General features: G+C 37.2%; 1 protein-coding gene across 3 annotated transcripts in view; it reads left to right on the top strand.

Moving 5' to 3' along the window:
• Positions 1–20,803, top strand: part of ANGPT1 (angiopoietin 1) — a 246,594-nt gene that overhangs the window by 114,526 nt on the left and 111,265 nt on the right. The gene's annotated exons all lie outside the window — the stretch shown is intronic.

Genomic DNA, 20,803 nt, shown 5'->3' with positions numbered 1-20,803 from the left:
TACTAAAGAAAAAGTGCTTGTCACTACCAAAGGAGGGAAAAAGTTATCTACAGAACAGTACCGTGCACTTACTGATCAAGAAATATCACTGTTATAAGCAAAATCATATAATTTCTTATATAGTAAAGTCTATATTTTGTAATTAACACAGATAACAAATATATATGTAATATCTTTACTGATTATGAAGAACTTTTATATGCAATGTCTGTGTAGATTCCTGAAAGTTATATGTTATTTTTCCTTTTTAAAATAGAAGAGTGTTGAGAATCAGAAAAGTGACTTAGAGGTTCTTAATTCTGTATGTATATTTAGAGTCACCTGAGAATCTTAACAAACCAATAAAACCATGCCAACCTTGGCATTTTGTAAGCAATCCCTAGGCAATTCTAATGAGAGGTAATTTGAGAACTACTGAGTTAAGCGAATCATTCAAGACTTAGAAGCTGAACCTTAAATCCTGGACCTCAGAATCCACAGGTGTTAGATGACCATGTCCATCTGCTCAAATATACACCCTTTTGGGTGCCTTTTTAAGGGATTATTGACACCTTTAATTATGTTACTATAAGTGCAGTCAAAATTTCTTTTTAAGAATAGTTTAAATGAATAATATTAGCTACAGATGCCTAACCTGTCTTCTGAAAATTTCATTTAGATTACAGAAAGATGAGATACTATAGGAAGGTCTGTGGGAAATACAACATACACACTCCACAATTTCTATCAGCTCCTGCAAAGCTTCCCAACTATACAGTAGAACAGTATGCTTGCAGGGCTAATAACCCTAGAGGAGAATTGTAGCCCTCCTTTCTTAAAGTCTGTGACCTTCTAACCTTTCATATGTAAAATCTGGAGTTTCCCCTGAAAGTATAACACTTTCTCTCAAAGTTTTGATGTTGGAATGTCTCTTCTAGATACCTCTTCAGGCTGAAAAGTTTTTAAGATATCTATGCGTTTTCAAAAAGGTGTTGTGAGTTGATACGTTCCTGCCTCTGAAGTAATTCAGATCCAGACAGGCAGTATAGTAACACCTTCACACTCAACAACCACCAGGGCTTGAAGTATGACTTGCTGCCACTGCCACAGGTTACTGCTATGATAAACCTGGTACTGGGTGCAAGAAGAACAAGTTCTGTTGTGAATAAGCTCAGTTACAGTTGTTCTCTGACACAACTGTGTTTGCTCAGTTTGTAAGACTGGACTTTTGCCTTGGCTGTGGCTTTGGCATTGAGGTACTCCCCAGCGATTTCCATCTCAAGTGTACATCAAGCTCTTTCTTGGAGCTCTGCTTTGAATCACTCTGTTTTTGGCTGAGACTCAGACAACCATCGATTGAGATGAAGTCCAAAGGAGCCATATCTCTGTGGTCACTAAAAATACAAGCTGCCCCATACTAATCCAAAGGAAACCACATCAAAAATTCTTGGTGGTGCAATGTGGTTAGACAGAAAGGAATCTGGAGCCCAGTTCTGCTGGGCTTTAATTGGTTTCTGTATGGTGTAGACTTGAACCTGTAAGTGTCCAGATGACATGAACAGATGTGAGGGGATAAATACAATAAAGAGAAATAAAGACAGCATTTCAGCAAATACCAGTGCCTGCTTCAATGTATTAGCATCTGTTGCATTATTTTAAAAATATAACCAACCACTCATTGTCTGTTTTTCATTTACCATTGTTCAGATTGAAATATATGGATGGACAGGCATATTGATAAGTTGTATTTTAGTGTAGAAGAAAGGAGCTTGAACTAAGAATAATGCATCTGTTCCCAACTTGGCCATTCCTGCGTGGCTTTTGCAAGTCATTTCACCTCATTTGCTTCTTCAGAACTTTCGGGGTTTGGGTAGAGAATTTCTAAGTTGTCTCCTAGTTCCAAGAATACTGATGGCTCACTGGCACAGGCTTACAAGAGCCAATTATGCGCATTTTTCTTTCAGCTCTGTGTTTATTGACATCAGTTGGTAGCTTGAAGTCTACTATGTTGGAAGTGTTTATTCCATGGAAAACGGGAAATGCTATAAATAGGGACTCTTTTTTTCCCCTGAAGAGACAATTTATCAGCACAGCACTGTCAGTATCTGCAATACCCTGGTGCTATGGAACACATACATAATAATTGGGAATTTACTGTAGTGCCCGACTTGTAGAAAATCCGAGCAGATCTGTCTGTGACAAGTATGGGATTTACACCCACTGCAGCTTGACTTGGATACTCCATTGTTGTATGTGATTTTTCTAAACTGTTCTGTTTTTGTAATCTACTTTGTTGAAAGAAAGGAATGAAAATGTAATAGGGAAGTGGAAGTTTTATAAATGCTGTGTCAAAATTTCTTTTTAATTTTTCTGATTTTCTCTACATTTATGATCTATTAACATATTTCTTCCATGTAATACTCTTTAAAAATTAAGTCCTCTTGTTCTGTATGAAATATTAGGTTTGTGCAAAAGTAATTGTGGGTTTTGCCATTGGGCTAATTCAGAATACAGAGGCAGGAATAAATAATGCAGTCACTAATTTAAAGTAATAATTCCTGACATAAATCAAGCCCGTCCATCTTACCAAGACTCCTGCATGCTTATTTTCTATGTCTAAAAAATGTTCTTGATGCTCAGATATAGAGAAAGAATAGGAAAAGAGCAGGAGAAAGCTATGGACCAGGCAAAGAAGCAGCATTTATTATGATCAGCCAACAAACCTTAGCTAAGTTGAAAAATTAATACCCTGTAAGGCTTGTTTTGCTAATGGAAAAATCTGTTTCCATCTCCAATTCCTGTCATGCCCACTGTCCCAGTGCCCAGTTGTCATAACGCTCCAGTCTGATGTGGAAAAGTGTTCCAGTTTGCTTTTGGAAATGTGATTCAATCTTGTTAACAGGGATTCCCTTGAAAGATCCTTGACCCATTCTCAGGATGCTCTCAGTTTGCCAGAAGTAAGCAACAGAGTGAACGGAGTTTCACAAAGAGAGAATTCAGTAGTATTCAGGAGTATAATTCCTTTTCAAGGCTGCCCTCACACTTCTGCCAAGACCCAGCATGGTGCCTCCACGAGGGCACCTACTCTTCTCTTTCAAAGATATCCAATTACTCAGGATCCAAGCTATGAAGCAGGGGTTTAGTAAGCATGAAGCGGTTCTTGGGACCCACTGGAGAAGCAAACATTGACAGGCAATGTCATAGCTGCCTGTCACTAACCAATAGGGTCAATCTCTGGGCAAGTTCCCGGCACACATAGTGTTGCTGTTAAGTCCTGCTGATTTGGATTCAAGTTTTTCCCCTTTTAGCATTTTGCCTGAAATTTCTGTTTGACTTGGAACTCCCCAACTACCAAATTAAGTGAAATGAACATGATAAAAAAAGTTCATTGAAATTTACCACAGCCGTTTGAAGAAACTTCCAATAAAACCAGAAAAGAGAGCCAATGGCCATCCGCCCAGTGACATAAAACAAAGAGCTGCCCACTAGGAGATGGAATTAAAACGCTAAAGAAATCAGGAACAGAAAGAATCTAACTTTTCTGCAGTCTCCACTTAATCTCAGCCTTGGACCTTCCCAAGAATTAGCAAAATCTATCTGGAGTACTCAATAAGCTTCTCAACTTGTTTTTATTTTGTAAATGTAAAGCATTAAGCAAGCACACACATGCAAACAAAAGCCCTATAAACAAACACAGATCAGAGAGTGATGGGATCGTTTAAGGTTCCTACACAGTGGTCACTAAGGTAAAATGTTGTCTTTTGTTCTCTGTGGCTCTGCCTCACTTTAGTAGAAAAGATACATAGATAAGTGGGTATGATGTGGAATAGAAAAGATTTTCCCTCAGAAAGCAATATGTCCATTTTTGGAGACACATCTCCAATCTGATAAAATGAGAAAGCATTGGCATGCTATTAGTTAAAACAATCATATTCTTAATTTTAAAAAGCTACAGTTTATAGATGGTGAACTCACACTGACTGTATCACCTATAAAAACCAACCAATTGCCTTAAGAAATAAAATTTTAAAAAATGTAATGTTGGGGAAAAAATAATCCAAACAGTTAAAATGGTATCTAGCTTCTAATGTGTATGCATATTGATGTATATTGTCACTATATATGTGTGTGTGTGTGTATACACACACACATACACACACATACACACACACACACATATATATAGTGTTCCCAACTTGGCCATTCCTGCTTGGCTTTTGCAAGTCATTTCACCTCATTTACTTCTTCAGAACTTTCGGGGTTTGGGTAGAGAATTTCTAAGTTGTCTCCTATCCAGGAATACTGATGGCTGACTGGCACAGGCTTACAAGAGCCAATTATGCACATTTTCCCCTCAGCTCTGTGTTTAGTGACATCAGTTGGTACCTTGAAGTCTACTATGTTGGAAGTGTTATACACACACACACACACACACACACACACACACATCCTGCACGTAATAAACAATAAACATTTGATGACAAATAACTAGTTGATGATTATATCATGTAGCCTTTAACTGTTGCCTTGTGAATAGAATCAAAGACTGAACAGTTCATTACAACACAGGTAATGGCACATGTGTGTAATAGACTTTAGATATTGGCATTCCTTCTGCATTCTACTTAATTTATTGTGTTAACATTTTCCTAGTAATTTTTCCCAGCTATTTGTATTTTTATTCTTCCTTAAACCACATTTCCAGATTAGGCTATCCCAATGCTTTAGCATCTGATGATAAAGCACATTTGTTAAATTTTTGCAAACAGTATTCATAGTTATAACATGTGTGCACACTTTCTTAGATTTTTGTGTGGAAGTTCTTTCATCATTTTTTACCAGTATCCCTTTGGGATATCTCAAGCCCCCAACATCTGGTTAGTGGTTTGTTGGAAAGGCATACTTTTTCAATACCTAAAGTTCTTTTTCTTAAAATAACAATAACAATCTAATTTGCATGCTTTTAGTAGCTTAAAAAGTTGGATAAATTCACTTTTTCTTAATAACTGTCCTTTTCCCTCTTATCATACATCAGTACACCTGCTCTAAATAACATAAAACTATAGCTTAAAAATATGTACACAACTAATTTGGAAAGTAATATGCAAAATAAGGAAATAAATGGATAACACAATAAAAGGTAGAGCCATGATCCAAGGCTTTTTGTGTTTGTGTGGGAGAGGTGGAATAGGCACAGGTTTGGTGTTAATAGTCTTTAGTTTAAACTCCAGTCACTTTTAATTTGATGAATTTTTTTTAACCTCCTCCGAGACACAGTTTCTTCATCTGTAAAACTGGCAGACTCCTGCCTCAGGCTGTTCATAAGTATTATTTATTTACTTAAACAGCGCTATTATGCTTACCCTATCCCAGGCACTGTTCTAATCACTTTCAAAATTGTAATTTATTTAATTGTCAAGGCAGCCTTTGGAGTAAGTACTTCCAGTTCCACTAAGGAAACAAGATATTTAAACATGATGACTTTCTCCTAGAAGGCCTTCAGCCAATGGCCTAGTAAGGGAGGGAGCGATTGAAGTGGTCTACTGCAGGTGCAGGTGATGAATGTCTGCCTTTTAAGTAGATAATTTAAAAATAGTAACAAAACCACCTAATAGTTGGTCTGCATTTATTATCAGGCACTGATAATTCTAAGCAGTTTTCATAATAAAATGTATCTCCCCTCAGGGTGGATGATTCTCATCCCTCATCCTTAAATATCCATTGCCCTGGATATTTTTAACGTTGTTTATATATAAAATAAGAAAAAAGAGTTTGTAAAAGTTTTGGAAATTTAACAAAAATATAAATAGACTGTAGGAATAAAAATAGTCCTGAAGGAATTATATATAATAGAGTATATATATATTTGTTCATTTTCACAGTGTTATGAAGATACTACCTCTGAACTGAGTAATTTATAAACAAAGGAGGTGTAATTGACTCACATTTCCTCATGTCTGGGGAGGCCTCAGAAAACTTAACAGTCATGGTGGAAGGTGAAGGGGAAGCAATGCACCTTCTTCACAAGGCCACAGTAAGAAGAAATGCCAAACGAAGGAGGAAGAGCCCCTTATAATGCCATCAGATCTTGTGACAACTCACTATCATGAGAACAGCATGGAAGAAACCACCCCATGATCAAATTACCTCCCACCAGGTCCCTCCCTGCAAACGTGGGGATTACAGTTCAGATTACAATTTGAGATGAGATTTGGGTGAGGACACAGAGCCAAGCCATAACAGTATACATACAGCATAGTTAGGTATATATGGTAAGTATATAAACATAAACATATACACACATTATACATATATGCATCTGTATTTAGGTACATACATATCTTCTTTCTCTTAGGAAAATTAACATATCAGTGGCATCTGCATTTTGCCTTTATACTATAACCAAGATGCTCACCAGAGATTTGAGAGTTTGGTAATGTTTTTAAATGCACTTTTCTCACTGCTTGCTTCCTTTTTGAACAATGTGAATAGACATTTTCAGAGGCAGTTGCAGATTAAAATATATGGTTCCAATAATCATAATGATAACAACAACAAAGAATAAAAGAACACTTCCTTCATCATTTTTTAAACCAAAAAATTCAAGTGTGTCTAAACCCTATGAAGGCTGATTTAACTAAATGGTGAACCTATGACAATTCAGCTTCAAATGCCATGGAAAAGTCATATTTTACAGTGCATATTATAGAGATTGACTATTTCAATTAGAATTCTAGTGGCTAATTTTTCAACTGTCCACGTGGCTATGCTGCTTGGTCACTTGGATATCTTAAGCTGCAGTAGATACCAGTGTAATGGAGTCAATTTTGACAACTGATACAATTATTTAAAAATGACAGTATTGCAGTTTATTTTGGGTGGTAAATTTAAACAAGATATGAGAGGAGGTTTACAAATATCCATCTTTGGGCCATCTTTTCTTCTACTCAGTGCACTCATCTGCTTTTATGTTCTTGACGAGGTTGTATAATTGAAAGCTTTGGACTTTGAGCCAGGGATTTTCAGGTTCAAATTTCATCTATACCACTAACTTGTGATATAACATTGGCTTTAGTCTCCTTTTCTGGAAATAGGTGAGAAAACACTTACATCACAAGGTAGGCTCTGAAGATTAAATGGACTAAATCTACATCAAGTCTAGTTTCTTCCCTCATATCTTCCTTTCTTCTTCCACTGCTCCAAACATAAAAATAATTTAAAATAGTCCCAAAGAGTAGCAATCTGTAAATTTCTCCTTCAATGAGTTACTATCTTTAGAAAGTCCCTAGGTAAGGTTGGGAGATAGATTAAATGTCGGTATGAACAGGTGAATGAGGTCTGGCTTGGCTAACACACATAGCAGATTTATCCAGACAGGATTATGACTCAGAGTGCGTACGTTTCCTGCTATGCATATGCCAATGTCATGAGGCATCTGGGGAGGAAATTCAGCCTGCTCATTTTTGAACAAAGCACCAAAAAATGTCCAGTATGTTTATTATATAGTTATTTTAGAATAAAGGAAAAACAAAAGCTATATTTCAACATTAAAAAATGTTGATGTATACTTAGAATTTTTTGTGTGTGCCAAAAGAAATAGAATGTTCCCTTGCAAAAGTGTGTATTGAAGTGAAATGAAACAAATGGCCCTTTATTTATTTATGTAAGGCTAGACATTGGGTATATTGCACCATTTAAGCTTCATCCTTACACTTCATTACCTACTAAAAATGGGCCCTGCTTATAAGTATTTGTATAATCAGTGATGAGCTGTGCTTTGAGATGGACTGGTACGGACCAAGCATTAGAGGGAAAAAAAAATGTACTTGATCTTTTGGCACACTAAGAGAATATTTGCTTCAAAATTGGAAATTTCCTAAACTCCAAGTTCAAAAATCATAGAAATACTCTGTTTCCCAGACACAGTGAACCACAAATTACATGTTGATGGCTTAGAAATAATGTTTCTAGTAGTAATAACAGATATGCAAAAATTTTGGAATTTAGTGAGATCCTAAATTCAGATTTGAAGGCTTATGTCCTTGGATTTTTCTCATTTTTCAATGGGATAATATTCAAATTGCCTTTAGCCAACATTAAATACCTGCCACGGTTTGGCTGGCCCTTATCATATTTCTCACCACTTTCTAAAGGCTCTGCTATGGTTAGAGTAGATTATGCACTGCTCCCTCCTCCTGAACTGAAAAAAAAAAAACACAAAACAAACAAACAAACAAGTGTGCATTTTCTGTCTTCTGTCCCTTTGTAAGATCTGTTCTTTCTAATAGCAGTTCCCTTCTTCCTCCTCCCAGAACATTAATCAGGTTTGAGTTTAACTTTTATGTTTACCATAAACAGTTTCCCCTATTCTCTAAATTGCAGCAATCTCTCCTGAAAAAGAACTCAGGATCCCCTTACTTCCACATTGAAATTATTTCTTAAAATTTTGCTGAACATTACTACATACATGGGTCCTGTCATTTCAACAACATGCTGAGAATCTTGTGGCAAGAATTATGAATTTAAATGTTTGCCGTGTTCTCTGCTTGATTATACGTAGCAACACGGGCACAGAATGTTAGGCATGGAAGGAGGGGGATGTTATAATGCTGTGCTCTACTTCTTAAGGTTAAATGATGACATGGTAGTTTACGGAAGTTACATACTCATGAAGTACTTGCTGAAGAAGGAAAATATTTGGAAAAATGGGAGAGGGATAAAAATCTGTAAGAACAGAAATAGGACTTGAATAAAGAAAGTAAGAGTTCTCTTCCCATAAGCCCTTTCCTGGCTCAATCTCAAAAATAGTAGGATACACTAATCCTATTGGGTCATAGTCAAGAACAATGATACGCCATATATCCTATGGCTCTTTCTCTGGGCCTCCCCTGTGCTCTTGTCAGGGCAGCTTCTCACTGTTTCTTATGCTTCCTATTTCCATGTGACCTGAGCAGTGAGGTCTAAGTCCTGTTGCTGGTACTTTCCTCTCTGCTTCCTTTTATTCTTTCCTTTATACATCTGAGGCACCGAGGCACCCAATCCCACCCTTACCCTTGGTGGTAGTCCTAAACCAATATGGAGCCTGGCCAAAGTCCCTTGTCCATTCTTCTTGCCCCCACTCATGTGTGCTCAGTACACATATCAGTTCTGTCTCCTGTGGTTGGCAGGAGGATGGTAAAATATTAATATCTGAATGTTAGTTTCAGTGGAGGATCAGCTGGCCTTCTTAGAGTTCAGCACTAGGCTTTGTACTTCAGCAAAGTTAGAGAACTCTGTATTGAAATTTGGTATAAAAACCCAATTAATAATAATGTAGAATTTAGCTTTCTTTTTACCATTGTCCCCTGGCTTAATAATTCCACAGGGTACCTCAAGGGAATAAGGCTATTGCTGAACAAAAGAAGGATTTAAACTTTCCTTTTTTTTTTGAGATGGAGTTTTGTTGCCCAGGCTGGAGTGCAGTGGCATGATACCAGCTCACTGTAACCCCCGCCTCCCAGGTTCAAGCGATTCTCCTACCTCAGCCTCCTGAGTAACTGGGACTGCAAGTGCCTACCACCATGCCCAGCTAAGTTTTATATTTTCAACGGGGTTTTACCATGTTGACCAGGATGGTCATGGTATGACATGATCCACCCGCCTGGGCCCCCCAAAGTGCTGGGATTATAGGCGTGAGCCACTGTGCTCGGTTGACTTTATGCATTTCTTATTTCCCTAGCTAAATACCACCTGATACCATCTCGATTTCCACCAGAATTTTTAACAGTGAAGAACTGGTTTCTCATTCCTTTCAGGAGATTGAGGGTAAGATCAGGCCAGTCTGGGAAATGCAAGTCAATTCTTTGGTCAATAGCCCTGTGCTCCCCTTTTGTCTTATAGATTGTTCTTAAGAGAGACAGACTGCTTTTAGACCATTAGACAGAAGGCAATTTGAGACCAGACAGAAATAGTCCAGAAATACCCACCAGTAGTCTGTATAATGCTCTTGAGAGATTAGAAAACTGCCCAGTCCTGCAATAGGCATTGGAGTTTAGTGAGCTCAAAGTGAATTGGATTTCTTCCCCACTCACACCCTTGGCTGGGCAGCCTTGGGCAGGACAGAATCTGCAAGACTCTGTGATGACCTCCTGCCAGAATATACAGTGCATGTGAGCATGTTAGTTTAATTTGTTTATCTTCTTTTAAGGTATATTTCCTCATAAGAACTACCATTATGTAAAATACAATTAAATGTAAATATTATATTTTCTAATATAATAATTTCCTAATAACTATATCCAATCAACTAGTCTATAGCATGATATTACAGTCTGTTGCAGCTGGCTCTTCTGATCTGTTTTCTGACCACAGCTATATTTGATCACACTTTTAGGATGGAAATAACCTGGTCTTAATCCATTCAATAAAAAAAGGTTGGCAAGCTCTTTTTATGAGTAAATGGAAAAGGTTTTGCAAGGCAGCATATATAAAAAAGAAACATTAATCCTAACCCTTCACTCTCTTAAATGGGAATTAAGGTCAACATTCTTAGAACAGCCAACTGAAGTGGTGCTAAGTTCAGAAGTTCTTTGGAAAGAGAACCAAACAACTGACTTTCACTGGAGAAGAAGCATTTCAAGAGTTGGGTGCTAGTATAGCCAATGTCTTTCCAAGGCTCTTCTTCTTAACTAGGTCATTTCTTCTAAGAGAATAATGAGAGGTCATTTAAAAAGATCATGATGTTCATCTATTTAATTCTTTGTTTTTAATGAAGTCTTTCTACTTCATTATAAGACACAATAGGTCAGATTTTTTCTGAAAGCCCTAGGTTGTACCCTAAGGGAAAGTGAGGCACTTAGAAAAATATGGTACATCTTTCAGTTCATCAGACTTATTAATTTATTAAAGAATATATTCAAGAGAGCCTCCAGAAAGAAAAACTTCTATCAGAGTAGAACGTATCTAACTTCTTTCTTCAGGCTCAAGTGGTAAAGAGTATCTTTCTGGAGAGGAAATGCCTCTGTGAATGATCCGACCACATCATTTCACTCCTTCAATCTACCTCTCATTCCTTCTTCCAGCATGACAGATACACTCAAACACAACAACACCACTTTTGCTATCCAGTTTCCAGAGTGGTCAATTGTATCATTTTCATGTTTTAGCATATTTTAAAATTCAACCTCTGAATCTTAAATAAGATGTTGTGACTTACAAACACATTGTTCCTTCAAAATTTGTATGTTTTCTTCAGCTATCCTCCAAATACATTCTCCACTTCATAAACATAAATCTATTTTGTACTTGACTAAAAATAGCTTTCATGTTAATTCCTACTTAAGAGAGTAGATAATTGAGATACTGAAAAGTTAGGAAATGGAGAAGGATTTACACTTTGTCAAAGAGGTCATTTTTAGCACCTTATCACAGCAGCAGCATAAACTCTTTGTAAATTTAGTTTTGACAGCATTGGGATTATCACTTTTCTATCTGAGATAAACTTGCCTGTATTCACCATTTGTATGAATGTCTCAAATGTTTTAACATGTCAATAAGGTAAATCACACTTTAATTGCAGATGATAGTTTATAAAGTACTTCATAATAATTTGGTGTTGTTATGCTCATGTTAAAGAGGAGAAGACTGAGGCAGAGAAATTGAGCCTTACCTTTAGGTCACGTGAATACCTGGCATAGACTCTAGTCACGCTCATGTCTTCTGGTTGGTGGCCTTATAAAACGTAGATAACAGAGAAATCCAGAGGAAAATGTAATGCCAGTGAGCTACTCACCAAGAGGAAATTATCTTTTATTGCTCCTCCTCAAATGGGGAACAAATGAAGGCATAGACCTGCATTCTAGTCCATACTGTGTCACTGCATTTCTGTGAGACTTTCTTTCTCTGGGCCATGGTCTTTAAGAAAAGGACATTTCGAGAAATAGCAGTCATGATCATTTCAGCCCTAGCATTGTGTTTCTGTTTTGAAAATATGGCCAAATCTGAATTATCTGATAAGTTAAATAATAGAATCAAAAATGAAACTAATAAGTTCAATCTCTGCCTTCTTTAAGAATACAGGATAAGAATTAGACAAATGCTTTTGGTTTTATTACATGGATTGTAATTTTAGGGACACCAGGAGAATAGTCATCTCCTAAATAACCCCACATTTCCTGAAATTTTTTCCTTATATCCTATTATTAAATACATACACATACCTGTTCAAAATGGTAGCAATTGTTTATATCAGTGGTTCTCAGCTTGGCATGATCTTGCCCCCGATGGACATTTGATAATATTTAAAGACATTTTTGGTTGTTTCAGCTGGGAGGCTTTATTGGTATCTAGTAGATTGAGGCTCTGCTATACATCCTGGAATACACGCATGTCCCCATGCAAACATGCACACACAATGAAACATCATCTTGTCCTAAGTGTCAATAGTTTTGAAGTTGAAAATTTCTGTTTAAATCTGTAAATAAATGAACAGCAATCCTACCACACAACACATTTTTTTTCCCAGTAATTTCATTTTGGTCCATATGACATGGTTAAGATACATATCTTTTCTTTTTTTTTTTTTTCCATTTCTAAAATTAGTTGTTTATTTTCTTGTAATTTTTATTTTTTTTATTTTTCCAAGATACATATATTTTCAATGATAAAATCTTTACCACAGCTTATTAGGCTCCCTGGCATCCAAAAGCTGAACATTTAATTGAGCAAACAGCATCTTCTAAAAAATTACCACAGTCAGAAGAGCAGTAACTTGGAAACCATTCATTCACGCCTCTGTGTGAATTAAGGTAATGAGAAGTTATTGTGGGGAAAGGCAGCCCTGGGTAAATGCCATAGAAGAGGGGTTTAGGCAGCTGGAAGACAGCGTAAGAGTGCCCGGCACCACGGGTGTGCTGATGGGCACTTGTAAACCCAGCTACTCAGGAGGCTGAGGTGGGAGAATCACATGAACATGGAAGGTGGAAGTTGCAGTGAGCTGAGATCGCGCCATTGTACTAGCCTGGGCAACAGAACTGAACTCTATCTCAAAACAACAACAACAACAACAAAACAACAACAAAAAAACCAGCACCAGGAGAGAGGGGATTCAAGAAGGATTATAGTGCCCAATTTTGCCGACTTTCCAATTTAGTCTAATTATCCTCCACCATAATCCACAAAGAGTTGCTGAATATACATGTGAGCTTCAGTGCTCTTCTTTTTTCAGGTTCAACTTCAAGTGAGATGTGATTTTTAAAATAGCTGAAGACTGGGAAAAACAAGAGTGAAAAGGGATGCTGACAAATTCATAGAACAGCTGACAAATTATTTTATTGGCTTTTTGGTATTAGTAGTCTCAATGATTTGTAAATTGCATCACTAGACTCTAGTCCACACTGTGTGGTTTGATTTGAAAGCCTAAGAATAAACACTTTGATCCTATACCCCTGATTATTTAGTTTACTTCTCTTTTCCCTTTTATTTTTCTACCCTTAAAGGCACCATGTAATGCATTCAGACAAAAACCCAATGGAGATGGCATCCTGCCAGGTTCAAGCTGGAACTGTTTGCATTGATTATCTATTGGTTGCCTAACACATTATACCAAAATTTAGTACAGGCCTACCTTGTTTTATTTCACTTCACTTTATAGCATTTATAGATACTTTTTTTTTTAAACAAATGAAAGGTTTGTGGCAACCCTGTGTTAAGCAAATCTTTGACACCACTTTTTCAACACCATATGATCACTTTGTGTCTCTGTGTCACATTTTGGTAATTCTCTTTATATTGAAAACTTTTCCATTATTTTATATGTTATGGTGATTTGTGATTAGTGATTATTTTCCCTTTTTCTTTTCCTTTCTTACTTTTCTTCCTTCCCTCCCTTCCTCCCTCCCTCCCTCCCTCCCTCCCTCCCTCCCTTCCTTCCTTCCTTCCTTCCTTCCTTCCTTCCTTCCTTCCTTGGTCTTGCTTTGTTGCCCAGGCTGGAGTGCAGTGGTGCAATCTCGGCTCACTGCAACCTCTGCCTCCTGGGTTCAAGAAATTCTCCTGCCTCAGCCTCCTGAGTAGCTAGGATTACAGGTGTCGGCCACCATGCCTGGCTACTTTTTGTATTTTTAGTAGAGATGGAGTTTCACCATGTTGATCAGGCTGGTCTTGAAATCCTGACTTCATGATTCACCCACCTAGGCCTCCCAAAGTCCTGGGATTGCAAGCATTTGAGCAACCATGCCTCCCTCCCTCCCTCCCTCCTTCCTCTCTCTCTCTCTCTCTCTTTTTGACAGGGTCTTGCTTATTGCCCAGGCTGGAACACAACAGCATGATCATGGCTCACTGCAGCCTCGAGTTTCCCATGGGTTAAGGAATCTTCCCACCTCAGCCTCCTGAGTGTCTGGGGCTCAGGTGCACACCACCACACCCAGCAAATTTTATGTTTTTATAGAGACAGTGTCTCCCTATGTTGCCCAGACTAATCTCAAACTCCTGGGCTCAAGCAAATCTCCCACCTTGGCCTCCCAAGTAGCTGAGACTATAGGTCTGAACCACCACACTGGGCCGTCAGTGATCTTTGAGATCTTTGAGATTACTATTGTAATTGTTTTGGAGCGCAATGAACCACATCCAAATGAGTAGGTGAACTTCATCGCTAAGTGGTGTGTGTGTTTTGACTTCTCCACTGATAGGCCATTTCCTCATCTCTCTCCCTCTCCATGTGCCTCCCTATTCTCAAAGACCCAAAAATATTGATATTAGGTCAATGAATAACCCTACAATGTCCTCTGAGTGTTCCAGTGAAAGGAAGAATTGTACATCTCTAACATTAAAGCAACACCTAGAAAAAAATAAGCATAGTGAAGAAGGCACGTCAGAAGCTAAGATAGGCTGAGAGTTTGGTTTCTTGCAACAAGCAGTTAGCCAAGTTGTGAATGTAAAGAAAAAGTTCTAGAAGGAGATTAAAAGTACTACTCTAGTGAACACACAAATGTTAACAAAGCAAAATAGCCTTATTACTGACATGGAGAAAGTTTCAGTAGTTTAGATAGGCTATCAAACCAGCCACAACATTCCCTTAAGCCAAAACCTAGTCCAGAGCAAGGCCTAACCCCCCTCTTCAATTCTACAAAGGTTGAGAGAGGTGAGAGAGCTACAGAAGAAAAGTTTGCATCTAGCAGAGGTTGTGGCTCATGAGGTGTAAGGAAAGAAGCCATTTCATGACATAAAAGGGAAAGGTGAGGCATCACAAGCTGATGTAGAAACTGTATCAAGTTATCCAAAAGATCTAAATAAGATCATTGATGATAGTGACTATATTAAACACTAGATTTATAATGTAGGTAAAACAACTTCATATTGAGGAAGAGACTTTCTAGGACTTGCATAGCTAGACAGGAAAAGTCAATGCCTGGCTTCAAATCTCCAAAAGACAGATTGACTGTCTTGTAAGGGGAATAATGCAGCTGGTAACTTGAAGTTGAAGACCATACTCATTTAATAACTCAAAAATCCTAGGGTCCTTAAGAGTTATTCTAAATCTACTCTGCCTGTTCTCTAGAAATGGAAACAGCTTGAATGACAGCACATCTGTTTATAGCATGGCTTGCTGAATATTTAAGCCCACTGTTGAGACCTGCTGCTCAAACAAAAAGATTATTTTAAAAATATTACTGCTCATTGACAATGTACCTGGTGACCTAGGAGCTCTGATGGAGATGTACAAGAATATGAATATTGTTTTTATACCTGCTAACACAATATCCATCCTGTAGCCCATGGATGAAGGAGTAATTTTGACTTACAAGTCCTATTAAAAAAATACATTTTAGAAGGCTAAAGCTGCCTTAGACAATGATTCCTCAGATGGATCTGGCCAAAGTAAATTGAAAACCTTCTGGAAAGGATTCACTATTCTAGAAGCCACTAAGAACATTAATGATTCATGGGAGAAGTTAAAAATATCCACATTAACACAAGTTTGGAAGAAGTTGATGCCAACTCTCCTGGATGATTTTGAGGGGTTAAAGAATTCAGCAGAGGAAGTAACTGCAGATGTGGTGGAAATAACAAGAGACTTAGAAGTGGAGCCTGAAGATGTGACTGAACTGCTACAATCTTGTGGTAAATCTTAAACAGATGAGGAGTTGCTTCTTATGGAAAGTGGTTTCTTGAGATGGGATCTACTCTTGGTCAACATGCTATGAACATTGTTGCAATGACAACAAAGGATTTAGAATATTACATAAATATCTTTAATAAAGAATTGACAGGGTTTGAGAGGATTGACTCCTATTTTGAAAAAGTTCTACTGTGGTTATAATACTACCAAACAGTATAACTTTCCCAGAGTGAGTGATCAAACAAAAACAGAGAGAGTCAGAAAGCGTGCTTTATAGAAACCTTTGGTTAGAGGAAGAGTCAATTGATGTGGGTAACTTCATTGTTTTATTTTAAGAAACTGCCACAGCCACTCCAACCTTTAGCAATCATCACCCACCCTGATCAGTCGGCAGCCGTCAACATCAAGACAAAACCTCCCACCAGCAAAAAGATTATGATTCACTGAAGGCTCAGTTGATCTCTAGCATTTTTTAACCATAAGGTATTTTTAAATTAAAGTATGTACATTGTTTTTTAGGCATAATGCTATTGCACACTTAATAGATGACAGTATAATGTAAACCTAACTTTTATATGCACTGAGAAACCAAAAAAATTGCGTGACCTGCTTTATTGCAATATTTGCTTTATTGTGGTGGTCTGGAACCAAACCCACAGTGTCTCCAAGGTATTCATGTAGCTTAAAATAGCAAATATTTATCATCTAGTATAGTATGTGAGATTTCAGGATCTGGAGATGGCTTAGCCTGGGTGATTCTGGTTCAGGGACTACAATCTCTGAAGACCTCACTGGGGCTGGAGGTTCTATTTCCCCACTGTTGTTGGAAGGTCTCATTTTCTTACCGTGTGGGTCTCTTCACCATAAGGTTTCTTACAGTATGACTTTCCCAAGAATGAGTGATCAGAGAGACAGAGTCAGAGAGAACGAATGCAAAATAGAACCTGTAATGCCATTTCCAGTGCAATATCTGAAGTGACATAGCATCTGTTCTGCCATATTTTATTGATCACACAGATCAACTCTGATAGAATGCAGGAGGGGAGTATACCAGGATATGACTACCATGAGGCAGGGATCCTTGGATCATCTTAGAAGCTGTTCACCATACTAATGTTGTCTTTAGATTCAATAATCAGCTTGAGTTCATACAAATGTAGTGTTTATAACTAATAATACACAGTTAAGCTCTGCCACTATTAACTTAAAAATAACGAACAAGCTTTCTGGATAAAAAAAACTGAGCCCCTGTTCTAAGGAGAACTCTGTTGAGTTTATTGTACATATATACAATGATTTAAAAAAAACACAGCAAACATATTTCAGGTTCTGCTAGTTATTATTATTTTTTGTTATACAGATATCCTTTTGTGCTAATTTAGCCAGGATTCTGTTTAGTCTGCCCTGAAGTAGCAACTTTTGGCTTTTGGATGTGTAATATAAGCAAGAATTAGACAGTATTTGAATGAGTAAGAATTAGAAAAGACTGACTTCTAGTCCTTGCTCTTCCATTTCCTGTCTGTGCAAGCAGAGCTAAATTCTAACCTCAGATGCCTTGTCCATGAAGTAGATTTAATCAAATTCATCTCTAATGGTTGGTTTGAGGACTAAATGCTTTGCTATGTGAGCAAACTATTTAGCACATTACTGGGCATATAGTGATAACATAATAAACAGTATTTTGAACATCAATTTCCAATTCAGTGTTTTGAAACTGAACATTGTGACCATCATCAGTAAGTTGAGAAAATTAAAAATGGGTTGAGTAAAGCCTTTTTGTACAAATGAAATAAAATTGAACATTGTAAAAATATCAGAGTGTCAGAGACCTGGGTTCCAGGGTTTACTCTGTCATTGTAGTTAATATTGTTTCATGAAACTTTTATTTCTATTTGCGTGCACAGGCAAAATCATGTTTATGTGTGTGTCGTATTTGTTTCTTGTCCCAATTAAAACCGCACCTCTTATTGTGGGTCACAATCAAGAAAATGAGAAAGCCACTACTTTAACCTTACTTATGTTTATGTTGTTTTTTTTTTTTTTTCCTGAGAAGAACCAACCTTACTCTTTTCTAGTGATTGCATCTATGTGAATATTTTAGAAGTCAGAAAATTTTAATATATCTTTGTTGGAGAGCCTCTTCCTGTTTAGAATCCCATTAAAGATGAAATCCCAATGCTGATAGAGTCATGACCTTTCCATGTTAGACCATTAGACGTGCCCCAGGCAAGGATATGGCTTATTGCTTCATGCCCAGTAGCATGGTGGTTGCAGATGCATTAATGATAGAGTCATAGGAAACTCAAAATCTCAGCGGACTTACTCATTGGGAAATTTTATATAGCAAGCAAGCATCCACAAGGACTTTTTTAGTTATGTGATTAAATAAAGAAGTGCTAAGCCCCTGAGGTTTATGAAATTCTAAATATCAATCTGCCTTAATGGGAAACTACTTCTCATGGGGGAGAGCACCATTTGAGGTGGCTCATGGTCAAGTTTGCTGAGTTTCTGATAGTGAACTATATGAACAAATGTGCTTTTTATTTATTCTAATGTCATATTTACCTTGTCTTACCCTTGTGTTGATAGTATCAGTAACTTGAAATGCTTCAGCTTCAGTTTATCAGTCTATTTGTCAATTTATCAGCAAGTTTTAATAAAACCTTAAATACTTGCAGTATTGTTACTTTTGGGACCCTTGTATACTACATAAGTTGATGAATATTTTTATAATATAAATAATTTTATACTTCATTCTTTGAAGTCAGATGTTCAGGTGGTTATGTTAACTATAATGTTTAAAATGTCTTTTCTTTTCCATTTCTGCAATCTTCCTCCAATCCTTGCTCCCCACACCCCATACCTGCACAGTATTTTTCTGAAAGACATCTAGGAACTTCATTCACTGCTTTCTCTCACTTTATTCATTGCTGGCCTATCACTTTATGGCCTAATCATTACCAAAATTATAATTACAGGTATTTTTGGGTTAAAATTGCTCAAGGAAAATGTTCCCTTTGAATGTCTGAAAGAGCACGTGTTATACAAGAAGTTTCTTTATGTACAAATATCAGATACTTATACTTTGGTATGGTTGGATTGGGAGAAGCAGTTTGAAAATCCATTAGAAGTGTGAATTCTCTGGTGTAAGTACATACACAGTTATCAATCAGAAAACAATGAACAGCTAATATTAACCATTGGGCTGGGCACAGTGGCTCATACCTGTAATCCCAGCAGTTTGGGAGGCTGAGGCAGGTGGATGGCTTGAGGTCAGGAGTTTGCGACCAGCCTGGCCAACATGGTGAAACCCTGTCTCTACTGAAAATATAAAAATTATTTGGACATTGTGGTGCACACTTGTAATTCCAGCTACTCAGGGCTGAGGCAGGAGAATTGCTTGCACTCGGGAGGTGGAAGTTGCAGTGAGCCAAGATTGCTCCATTGCACTTCAGCCTGGGTGACAGAGTGAGACTCTGTCTAAGAAAAAAAAAATAATAATAATAATATTAACCATTGTATTATTTCATAAACCTCAGGGGCTTAGCACTTCTTTATTTAATTATGTAACTAAAAACATCCTTGTGAATGTTTGCTTTCTATGTAAAAAATTCCAAAAGAGTAAGTCTACGGGTGGCCTTAAGGCTGGAAAAATTAGCAAATAGATATAGTAAATGGCTTTCTGACATTACATTAAAATGCAATAGTATATTATTACCTGTAGACTTTATGGCCATCCTGTAGTATATAGATGTCCTGAAATCGGTTGAAAAAGAAAGATACTTAGACTTGCATAACTCTTTAGCATTAGGCATGCAGTTAGTATTAGTCAGGATTCTATATTTATATAGTTTCATTCTAACTCGACAAAACTGGTTTGATGTAGATATTATTACATTTACTTTAGAGATGAGGCAGCTGAGGCTTAGAACAGTTAAATGACTTGTTCGTGGTCACAATGTTAGTAAGTATTAGGAAGCTAGGCTTATATAACAAATTCCTATTAATTTTTTTTACTGTCAAATGCCATCTCTTATATCCATGCCCACTGAGGAAGTTTAAACCCATTCTTTCCATTTAAAGCTTGTTATTTTATTTTTCAGTTTAGGTATATTTGTGATTTTTCTTGTTTAATCCTCAAAGAATAATATGATACAGGTGCATTATTCTTCGCTTTTTCTATCTGCAGAAGCTAAAGCACAGAGAGGGAAATCAACTTGCTCAAAGTCACACAGCTAACTAGTTGCCAGCTTAGAGCTGCCAGAGTCCAAAACTTATTATTCTTTCTCAAACACTGCTTCTCATGTGCTGCTTCTCATATAAGTATAAATTGGAATCTGGAAAAGGCAATAATATAATCACTAATATTAGCTGTTCCTTGTCTTCTTATTAATAACTGTATATGCAGTTGTAGCAGAGAATTCACACTTCTAATAGATTCTCAAACTGCTTTTCCAAACCTACCCACATCAAAGTGTAAGTATCTGACATTTACATAGCATCTTACAAGTGACCAAACATTTTGTCATGTATTTTTTCATTTGATCATTACAAGAAATTTTTGAGATGTTTAGAACAGGTACAATTAGCATGATGCCTTGACTGATGAGAAATATTTATCTCACAGAAGTAAAAGACCTTAAAGTTCATATGGGTGATAAGTGGGGGGAGGAGGGGGAAGCACTCAGGTCCCTTGCTGACACATTCTGGGAGCTCTCCACAGCACCATGC

Source organism: Cebus imitator, unplaced genomic scaffold, assembly GCF_001604975.1.
Source record: "Cebus imitator isolate Cc_AM_T3 unplaced genomic scaffold, Cebus_imitator-1.0 Scaffold56, whole genome shotgun sequence".
NCBI classification, from domain to species: domain Eukaryota; kingdom Metazoa; phylum Chordata; class Mammalia; order Primates; family Cebidae; genus Cebus; species Cebus imitator.
The sequence above is the reverse complement of the archived record's forward strand: the minus strand, read 5'-3'. Positions and strand labels throughout refer to the sequence as shown.